Source organism: Mercenaria mercenaria, chromosome 17 (assembly GCF_021730395.1).
Source record: "Mercenaria mercenaria strain notata chromosome 17, MADL_Memer_1, whole genome shotgun sequence".
NCBI lineage: Eukaryota > Metazoa > Mollusca > Bivalvia > Venerida > Veneridae > Mercenaria > Mercenaria mercenaria.
In genome coordinates this window covers 21,450,584-21,462,428 of record NC_069377.1, presented here as the reverse complement: position 1 = coordinate 21,462,428, position 11,845 = coordinate 21,450,584, and positions in this window count along the sequence as shown.

Below are 11,845 nucleotides of genomic sequence, written 5' to 3'. Positions count from 1 at the left end.
GTCTTATCTACAATAGCGAGTAAGATATAGAACAAAAAATGGCAAAGATGAACCCGTTTGTGAAGAAAGCACCAAATTTTGCATGAAATTACTTTAAGGTATCTCAAATCCTACAAGAGGAGGAGACACGCTATATCTGCCCTGGAACCTCCTTTTAAATCAATTAAAAAAAGGGAGGTAAAAATGTCTTGAAAAAAAATTTTTTTCCTTTAAATTGAAATTTATCAATAAAGTAATGTTTCATATGATCTAAACATGGATAACATATCACTAGCATAGACAAACAACCATTTGGTATTGACAAATATACGAAGCTTACTACAAAATACTCTTATTTCTCAAGATACATACTAAAAAGGGAGGTAATCAGATTTTACTGTAATGTTTGATTTCAAAACTGCGTGTTAAAAGATGTTTTTTTATGAAGAAAGCATGAAAGTTTGTATTTCAGTGTTATAAAGTATACTGGATCAGAAATGGACTAAATATACGATTTGTTGGCTCGAAAAGACCAAAACATGAGGCCCCAAAGGGGAACTACCTTTTGTTTATTTTAATTAAATATATCTAGAACAATTTCAAAAATGTAAATTCATTACCTTAACCAATTATAACTCTTGACACAAATTTTATTCAATTACATTTATTTATAAACATTCAATATACATGACTCAGGGAAAGTAATATGAGGCCCTTAAAGGGGACATTGTTAAAAATCACTTTTTAAGGACAAATTAATTTATTTCAATCGTTAAAATATCATATTACTGAACTAAACACAAGTAAAGAAACAGAATTCATGGATCTTATGTATAAAATATCAAAAAAGTAAAAAAAAAAATATTCACATGTTTAGGTCCACGAGGTAACCTATAAATCTGTATTTATCAGGACAATAGATTTATATCAAAAAGAGAGTCCCTTCAATGGATCGTTTTTGTATGTTACATAACAGTATATGACATAATCATGTTTTCAAATCAAATGACTCAAACAAAGACCCATAAAATAAAAGAAACTGATATTTACACCCTTTCAATAGATATCTAAGAATTGTAATAGGTTTCCCAGTACTTCTCTAATACATTTGTTTGACAAATTTGTATTTCTTATACATGAAAGTGTTATTGCACTGGCATTTAAATGGTTCTGTGAAGTGTACATAGTAATGAAAGTCAAGTGTCATTACAGGTTAATCCAGATTCAACAGAATTAAGCAATGCAAGGGTCACAAGTAAGGTATACAGACACTAAATAGAAAACTGGAGCGGAAAAAGAATAATAATAGTCGCAAAATGGCGCATTCAAAGAGTCCTCCTTCTTTGCTCTGTAAAGCTTTATTAATTCCTTGTTACATTTTTTTTGCTGAAATCACATAACAGATCTATCCTTGACATATAGGAAGCATTTTCGCAATAATATTATAGCATGACAGATTTACTATGGAAATGTAGGTCATACAATTTGGGGTATCATTTTTAGTTGATATTGTAGTTGGTTTGAAGTACATGACCCCCGATTTTCTTTTGATGAATTTTTTTTCAGCACTGACAATATTCTTTAAGAAAATGTAAAAATGTAAGCTACAGACATTTATAACGGGTCCTGCTCTGTGCTGTAGCCATTTGAAATCTGTCAATTTTATCTAGAATAAAGAAGACCAGCTATTTAGTATGTTCATACCTTAATGTCTCTCCCCAAACATGGCTTCATATATAAATACATTGTATTAGAATTGTGAACATCAGGTAGTTTAGATGTTTTCATGCTATTTCCTTTAGGAACTAGAATTTTATCTGGCACCATTTACTGACTTACAGCTTGATACTTTTGTTTATAACATGACCATGTATTGTTCCAAAAGTTTGAAGTCACAACATGTGGTGCACTAACTGGTTTTCGACATGGTACACATTTGTTTGTTGCAGATGCATAAAAACAAAACCACAAAGGGATAATGTTACGAGCAACCAATACAGATGCACACTGTTATTTTCTATAGTGAAACAGTTTGCTAGTTGTTAGCTGTAGCTTCATTTGGCCGTTCCAAACAGTTCTGTTACATGCTGACTACTACCGTATTAAGCCGTCTTTCTGGCATAAAAACAAGGACAAAAATCCAACAGGAAAAGACACATCAAAGAAAGTAGACTTTGACTTAATGCTAACATTCTTTATAATGCATTATCTGGTTGCGATTCTGTCTAAATACGTTTCCAAGGCATAAGATATCTTTACTTATGGTTATGCCGTGCTAAAAGATTCAAGAAGCGCACATGGCAACTGGAAGGATAGGTTGTTCTATCATGCAAAGAAATATCAAAATGAAGCCAGAGAATATACTTTCTTAAGCAATTAGACGTATTGAAAGCAACCCCATAAGAGATGTTCACGTATGTAGCAAATAACATTGTATCAAGCAGGTTGTAGACAGGCATTTATAGCATACATTGACATTGCTAATCCTGTCAACTGGAAATGGTCAAGAGAACAGGTACTTGGCTTTAATTATGTAATACGCTTCATAATTAGCTGCTATAAGTTGGAGGAAAATCATCAATGTAACTACAAGATTATACACAAAGGCAGATATAAATGTATCAAGCCAATTCTGTGTACTTAGACATTTTGAAGACATGTGTGCTAGAGAGTGAAATACTGGCAAATCTATTACAGTTTTAGTTAAATATTGAAAGGGTTGTTACGCCTAAAATTAAAAGTTGTTTGTTTAGGGTACCCTGATCGTAACTTTTCTTTCAACTTTTGTAAGTTCACGAAAAATGCTTGTGGCATTACCCTAAACAAGTAATTATTCTAGGACTTAAAATTGCGCTACTGAGAGATATTCCTAACACTGTATTGGACAAAGAGTACATATCAGCTATGATTATAACTAGGATGGCCTGCAATAGTCATTTTATCCGTGCTGAATGAGCTCCATTGGCTATACAGAGATGCAGAGTATACTCAACTCTGACCCACAAGTATAATTATCTGAATGATCATTTCTTTATCAGAAACATGATATCATTATATAGGCCTATTTGGAACTTAAGACAGAAAATACACTATTTTGTTATTTTTCAAAGGCTAAATATGCAAGATAACTATAGCTCAGTATATTTTAAGGAGACATGGTTTGTAAACTAATCGGGGTTCAGTGAGAGAGACCGTCTAGTGGTAAAAATGTTGTCAGATCAATACGAAAATCGTTGGTTCAAACCATACAAAGGTTAATCTATCATACAATACCAGTGCTCTTTTCAAAAAAGCCGAATTTAGACTGTTTCTAAAACTTGAAATCTTAATCAAATTCAAATAAATTAGTATCATTGAATAAAGTATGAATTAGCAATAATAAATACAACAATACATTGAGTTCACATTCCATTTTTTTTGTTGTTGTTGTAAAGAAAGCATTAGGATGATCGTATGCTTTAGCTTGAAGTCATTAATTGACTTGAAAAACATAAATTATGTTTTGTATAATACGTTTTACATGAATTTAAATTACAAGAAAAACACAAAATAACCCCTTCTTTAGCTGCTCTTTTAAATGCTTAATAATAATATTCATAGGGAAATCGAACTATCGGTACCCCATGTACAGTATAAGTATTGTAAAATCGATTATATGAATTACAGTATGTACGTATATGTGAACTTGTTTTATAAAATACCCTTAATGAACCTCAAAATGTAAGAAAGTTTAAATAATATTTTGATACAATTAAATACTAAAATTAGTTGTGTTTACCTGTCAGTAGGAGTGATATAATATTCACACTTAAAAATAAAGTCGTCCTGTAAATGAAATTTTTAAACAATTTTCCCCCTTTTAGGGCCTCATCTAGGTTATTTGTCAGTGTCCTATATATTAAATGTGTATAAAATGTAACTAAATAAATATTATGTCAATAATATTTACTAATTTAGGTTATAAATTAACCTTTTGGACATTGCTTTCAAAAATATATGATTAAAATAAATAAGATATAGGTCCCTTTTTAGGGCCTCATTTTTAGCTAATTGAGGTTTGCAAACTGCGTGTCTCCTCCTTTTTTTTGATTCAGCATACTTCATAATAGTTATATACGAAGTTTGGTGCTTTCTTCACAAAAGGAAACATCTTTTTCCTATAACCTACTCACTACAAGTGTAATATTTCTTTAAAGATTTTTTATTGAAAGTAACGTATTTGTATAAGTTTAGTTACGAATGTGCATAATTTAACTTTGTAACGTCAATGGATGATAAACCTGAGTTACTTCGTGCTCATACTTATAGGATGGCACAGATAAAAAGTGTACAAGCTGAAGATAAAAAGAAAGACAAAAATGACGTTAAACCAATAGACAATAGAACAACACACGCAGAAAATAGATGTATCTGGCTTATGATCGGGTGGTTGTTACAAAACTGAAACACCCTTCGTCACTAGATTTTAATCTAAAATAGACAGATGTTATATTACATTCAAAATGATCTAAACATTCCTTGTACAAGTATAACAAATAGTTTTTCTTTCCTTGTACGAGGAGGCTATCCGCTAAATATTAGTAAGTTTTGTTTAAAACGGTTACAGTACTAGTATATCAGGAGGTAATATATATAGCGTTGATGTTACGATATATCTGAAACACAGTTGAGGGGCGTATATATTATGGTATATTTTATTTGTATCATAGCAATTCAAAATCCTGCTTTGATTTTAAATTTGCCACATAATAGAATCAATCAGTACCTCAGTTTTAAATCCCAGAATATGTAATTGATAGATGTAACGTGAGATACTTTTTTAAATTGAATGTTCAAAATAGACATTGTTAAATAATTTGTGCAGAATGATTAACATGGCGCCTAATGTGCCTTTTATAAGAAAAAATGCATATATTGATAGAATGAGTACTTGCAATCTTAATTACAATAATAACACATTATTTCTGACTGTAACAGTGTACGTTTTGGGCATCATACTCCACAATATATTAACTGGATTTGTTGTATATATATATATTTCTCTTGATGTTTGGTATAAGCATTCATTAAGACTCTTGAATGAAACCCAAAACTTATTCATTTCAATTGACAGCAGAGCAATATGACGTAAATGCCAATGTGTGCTTATACCCAACTGAAACAAGAACTATAATTTTGGTTTAGAGTTTCAGTTTATTTGCACTAAAGTTTGTGTATAACTCATGTATAGTGCAGAGTCCAGTTACACCACTGCTTTGCTTTTAAGTTTTAGCTCCACCACTTTAGATATACGCTGTGCAGTTTAAGGTATTGCGATATAGTGCTGCAAACATCATAGAAAACACACAAGGCAGGCTATGGTAAAAGATATTGAATGCATGGAATGATTCTCAAAACAAAATTGTATTTCTTAAAATCTTAAAGTCAGTTTCAATATTTAATATATGTTTTATTATTCAAATTCTCGTTTTCATGAAAGCTGGTTTTCGTTTGAAATGCACCGATCGTCACTTGAGAAAGATTAAAATTGCCACCGCCCCGCAATAACGGGATCCCGTGATAAATGGAAATATAATCAAAGGATCGGGCGCACTGTATAAGACGCTAAGGTAACGTTTATAGCAATTTGATGTAAAATTAATATATGTAACCCGTCACAGATCATTTCCCTTTTATGGTACAAACACATTGCTTTCTTTTGAGTTGTGATTTCCTAAAATCAGAAATGTCATGAACCGAGTTCGGTGTAATGTTAAGCGTAGTATATTGATAGACGGTCCTCTTGTTTGCTTGAATACAGAGAAGTTGGTGGGTACATGACATTACTTCTGAGGAATGTCGGGGCTGCTGCAAAATAAATTAGTCTAAAGTGACAATAAGTCAAACTCGTGAAGTAATGAACTCTTACTTCAATTCTTATTAATGACAGAAATGGAAAACTTTAACAGCATTTTTGTTTCACAATTTTCGGTACAAGTATTCTGTATCATCATACGTATGCGAAAAACTATAACTTACTTAGTAAAGCTTAATTATCGGTATAAGTGAACTGAGCTCTATTTGTTGTTTCTATAAAACAGATTCAACTGCTACAAATTTGCCGTTTCTGTGCACATACTGAGTTAGTCCAAATTATAAGTATGGTGTGTGAGACAGGTCTATGCGTTTAGAAAGAACGATATATCACAGATTCTTGATACTGCTCGGATAAATATACTTTACTTGTTTACCAATATATGAGTAAGTAATAGGATTGCCTAAAATGTATAACAAAAACGACAGCAGCATTATTTTCGAATTTGGTTAAATAATGCATATTAAGGTAGTTCTGCACGTTCGGATGAATTTATTTCTACAATGTAGAATTTGATTAAACTCTGATTTTTTTAAAAATTCAGAATATACTTAGAAAATCCAGGAAATAAAAAGATAGGATCGAGTGCTTGATTTTTTGCTAGACTGATTTGAAACTCTTTCATGACATTTTCGAGAATATCTATTTTTCTACAATGTATATTTTAGTGAAAATTCTCACAGCTGTAAATACGCATTTATATGCCCTATAATGTGGTGGAATAAAATGTATACGTTCTTGTGCTAAGTTTTGAGATATTTGACCATGATTTAAGTGAACTGCACTTTTCACGCTAATTTTAAGACATTATTTTGAATTATTTAACATGTCAGATATTTTGATTTAGAAAGATAGTAACAGTGCCATTGCAACAAATTTACTCACTGATTGCCATTAATGCATAAAATGATTTTCATTTCCGTACGCATATTCCAGGCTTTATTCTACCTTTTCCGGATAAATGACGTTACGCCATCACTTATGGTTCATCAAACGTGCAGAACTACCTTAACAATAGACATACAGTGCATTCAGAAATAAAAGTCACGGTTATTACACAACAAAGTCACTTTCTTTACCCGTCTAGCGAAGGCTACTGTTATTTACATGTCATTCCCCATTATACTTCACTTTCGTATTTTTGTTTTGATGGCTCATTGTTTACTGCATAGATTTCTCAATTTACAAGATGAAAATGAAAAGTAAGGAATCTCTTGCAATTAAGAGAAGGAAATGTACATGTGTCTACAGATTATATTCTGTTTAGTTCTACATTTATTTCTATGTTTCTGATTTACCCTAATAATGCATTCTTTCTTATCTCCTATAGGATCAACAAAGAGTATCTCAAATAAAAAAAAATTGACTTTTGTTTTTGACATTTTTGACAGATTTAAAGTTTGTCCTATACCTTATGACAGTTATAGATTCATATGACTGTAAAAGTAAGTAGGTAAAGTAAAGTAAAGTGTTTATTTATTATAGTGTCACCCCTACTGAAAGGGCCAGCCAAGTTGGCTTATGAGAGACCTACATACATTGAACAGCATTATATATACTTTTCGATTCCTATATTGGACAATCGGTTAGCATTATTTAACTAGCTGGCGGCTCACCAAGTAACAAATCCCGCCTCTGACAGTTAAAGATTCACGTGACTGTATGTTATTGACTTTCTCACATATCTTTGATGTAGTTTTGAATTACTCTGATTACTAATAATATAGTTCTGATTATGATTGACATGTAACTAGATATCATGTTTTGATTTATGGAAGGCCGTTCACGCCATAATGTTATAATTGTTATAATGGAAGTCTATAAGAAAACAAACTGTATTCTCTAACCTATCGTTTAAAATAATTCCGGTGGGTGTTTTAACCCATCAACATACAAAAAAAATCGAGATTTGATTGTCCGAATGTAATAATGTGTTAGAGCTTTGATTTTGTTGGGTTTAACGCCATGCCGACACAATTATAGATCTTTTATCTACTTTCTAGTTTTTGATGAGCTGCTGGTCATGTGACTACAGCGCGTGCAATCTCGCGGAATGAACATTACGGTTACATACTGTAAATCCCCGTCATTATTAGGTCATGACGTCATTTCTGTTTACGTACTTTAATTTACCGCGCTTTGTTTAAATTCGCTCAATAAGAAAAAATACTACATAGAAAGTATTTCATTTTGCTCTTTGATTTATTGCATCATTTGGTAGAATACAGTATGCAAAAAAAAAAAAAAAAAAAAAAAAAAATCTAGCAAAACAACAAAGTTCCGGTTTAGTTTATCGTTTGTAGATCTAGTAACGTTATGTTTTTCCGTAAAATAAATTATCTTAAATTGAGAAATATACTATATGGAACAAGAGAAGCTATCAAGGTATTTGATTTTTATCGAATTCTACATAAATAATATATTACTATGAATGAAAGAATGCATGAATTGTAAGTTACCATTAACAGCACGAGCGTAAAGAGATCAAGAATCATCTGGCATGGGGGTGCCAGATGGGCTTGGTCGGCATGGGTAAAATCACCAGAAAAAACATTCCGATGTGCAAGAATATAACCCTGACAAACTGAATGAATCCAAAAAAGCATTAGCGCTTGTTTCCAATCAGTATACTGTCTTAAACCAAAAGAGCACCCTTGGCTCAGTAAAACACATGTATCTGGTACAGCCACTATATTTCGTCTATGTTATGAGGTGTTTAGTACATTTAAGTTCTGAGATGTATGGCATGTAATGTGTTGCAATATTATATCTTCTATAATTACTGTCTATCTTTATATATTTATTCAATGTCTTAAAATAGTTATTGTAAAACAGAAATATGTTTTCAATGTTTTCATATCTTTTTTTTATGTTTTGAAATAATTATTGTAAAACTAAAAAAAATCTGCAATGTTTTCAATATATTCGATCCTACCATATATGTTTTGCAAATTTAAATAAAAATATTTGTTCAATAAAATAAAACTATTTATTTTTCATCACAATATCATATTTTTATTCAATCTTACAAAATTTTTGTTCGATGCAACAATAATAATTTTGTGTAGAACGTAAATATTTATTATATCTGCTTAAAATATTTTTTCGAAAGAATTCTGGGTAAATTGCTATATATTGCGGCCAATCTGCGGCCAACTGCGGCGCATTTTATTAATACGCCCGTTTTGAAAAAACGGACGTATTATGTGCTGGCGCGTGCGTCCGTCTATTCGTCCGTCCGTCTGTCCATCAAGGTATTGCCTTCAAACTAGGCATGTAGGTAGGTGGCGATGAGGGGATGTGCAGAACACTTGAACCGGCTCTGTAGATCAAAGGTCAAGATCACAAATTGAGCTGAAAGATCAAATTTGTAAGTTTTATTTCGTGTCCGGAGAATAACGTATTAACCATTCAATGTATTGACTTGGGGTACGCAGTAAGCAGGCGGCAGTAGGCAGGGGCAGTAAGCAGTACGCAGCAAACAGTACGCAATCGCAGTCCGCTGTCGTATATGGAATTTCGTACCTATATGTTAGTGTGATTCTATGTGTTATAGCAAAAAGGCGCTGAGCATCCAGGAGTCTGAGCAATCATATTGTGTTGCAGCTTTAATTAAGAGCACATAGGCTGAACATCTGTGCGATAGAAGTCGTATGTTGTTGATTTGAAAACATTGTGTGACGTGAACGTCGACAAAAGGACCATTGATAATCTTTCTCCATTTCCTCGTGCCTTTTTCCAATAGCATCGTGTTTTCTTTTACTCTACCGCGTTCAGTATGTATCACTTACTAGCATTCTACCGAAATCGGCATGTTCCTATCGCAAAATGACGGCGTAAGAATTTAATGTCTCGAAAAGAGAAATTGAGAGAAGCGAAAAGTAGTAAATTCAGCGGGTTGTATTTAACGAACTGTAGTTTTCTTATATAAAAGTCACCCCCTTTTCTTTTTGTTTTCTAAAGTAGTGATATAGTTCTTTGTGGGAATATAAGTCTGATATGCTAGAAAGTGTCAAAAACCGTTTTAAAGTAAGAGGATTTAAAGGACAGCCGGATTCAGTGATGTTCAGTCTAAAAAGCAAAATATCTCCTTGAAAATGTAACCACAATGAAATAAAAACAGGACCTGGCTTACATAAAACATAAAAATGCATGCTTGATTACCAATCTTAAAGAGTACGTATTGCAACTGATGTTATTGTGAGGGATCAGAGGAAGGATATTGTAACATGACGTGTTTCCTCGAAGTTTCATAATATCATCTGGGCATAAAACACTTCCATAGTTGTATGAAATCATTCTAGAAGGATATTAGCCCATAATTGCATTTCAGACATATATATAAATTATAGATACACAGTTAAATTGAGAATTTTGGAATAGGTTAATGACAGGCAAACAAGATAAATTATCTTACCGTATATATAATTACATGTTAAATCTTCCAAATTTTGAATCAAAATGGAAAAACTATATAAAAAAACATTTTTAACCAAACTGGCAGAATGGATATCTGGTTAAATCAGCATGAACTCCAAAATAAAAATATAAAGTACATTATAAAACGTACCTTGCTTGACCAAAATCTACAAAATTGGCAAGCATCTTTACAGAATTCAACAAAGGGTCTTAACTTTTCAATTTATAAAGAAACAATTGAATTGGAGATAAGAATTGTGGGTAGATCAAGATGGCGGACGTATTTTTGCAACGTGTCGTAATTTGAGATAGATTTAAGTTTTTCGTCGTCAAAATGGCAAGGAGTGATACCAATAGTGATATGAACTTATTTATGCAACCTAACGTTATGACATCAAACAGGTTTGGTCCCCTTAGTGAGGATTTTGAGACTGTACAGAGTCGAAAAAGAGCTCGCCACTCGACGGGTGGGGCATCGTGCGAGCACATGCCTACAAATCAATCTTTTTTCTTAGATTCCGAAAAACTCAAAAACCTACCAGCTGATGAGAAACTGAACATTATACTTGAAAACATGTCTAATCTTGGGCTTTTGAAGTATAGAATTGACAATATTGAGTCCACCGTTTTCATGAATTGTGCACATCACGGGGTCACAAATGAGAGACTTCGTTTATTGGAGTATAAACAAATTGACTTAGAGGCCCGTAATAGAGCCACAAACCTTATTATCACAGGTGTAGTAGAAAGTAGAGGTGAAAATTGTGTTGACATTGTGACTGATCTTATTGACACTTATTTAGACCTTAAACCATCCTCTTTTGTGATTCTAAGGGCACACAGAATGGGTCGAGTGTTCAGACCACGCGCTTCGCATCTAGACCCTGGTCCAAAACCTAAACCCAGGCATATTATGGTGACATTTTGCCAACCAATCGAAGTTGACTTTTTAATGGAAAGGGCGTATATGCTCAAAGGTTCGGACGTCGGTTTCACCAGGGACTACCCTAAAGAGATAAGTGATGCGAGAAAAGTGTTGTGGCCGCACTTTAAGGACGCCCGCCAAAGGTATGGAAACAAAAAAGTTCGAATACTATTCCCGGCTGCTTTGGAGGTCAACGGACGTATTGAACGTAACATGTTTCCCGACTGGTTTGAGGTCCTCCGCGGGTCTAGATGTACAGATATCCAAAAACGCGTTAGTGAAAACATTAGAGTGAACAACGAGCGAATCAGAGAAGCGTTTACCCAACAAAATATTCAAGGGCGCCCAAGTGTGCCCCCTAGTCCACATGTTATTGACTCTGGAAATTGCAACAGCATCCCTGAGGAACAGGTGCTCGAATCAGCCGCAGACGGTGAGTCACTACAAAGTGATCACAATAACCAGGGCTTAAACACATCGCTTGGTGGTGACATTATTCAGGTCAGGAACGAGACACCCGATCAAGCACGTGCTGAGGGTCCGTTACCCGCACGCTATGTCCAGTCGTTTAACCTAAGAGCCAATAATCCGGTACCAACAAATTATGAAAACGCTAGAAACACAAAAACTGCAAGTGAAAAACCAATACAGGATTCTGTCCCTGTTCA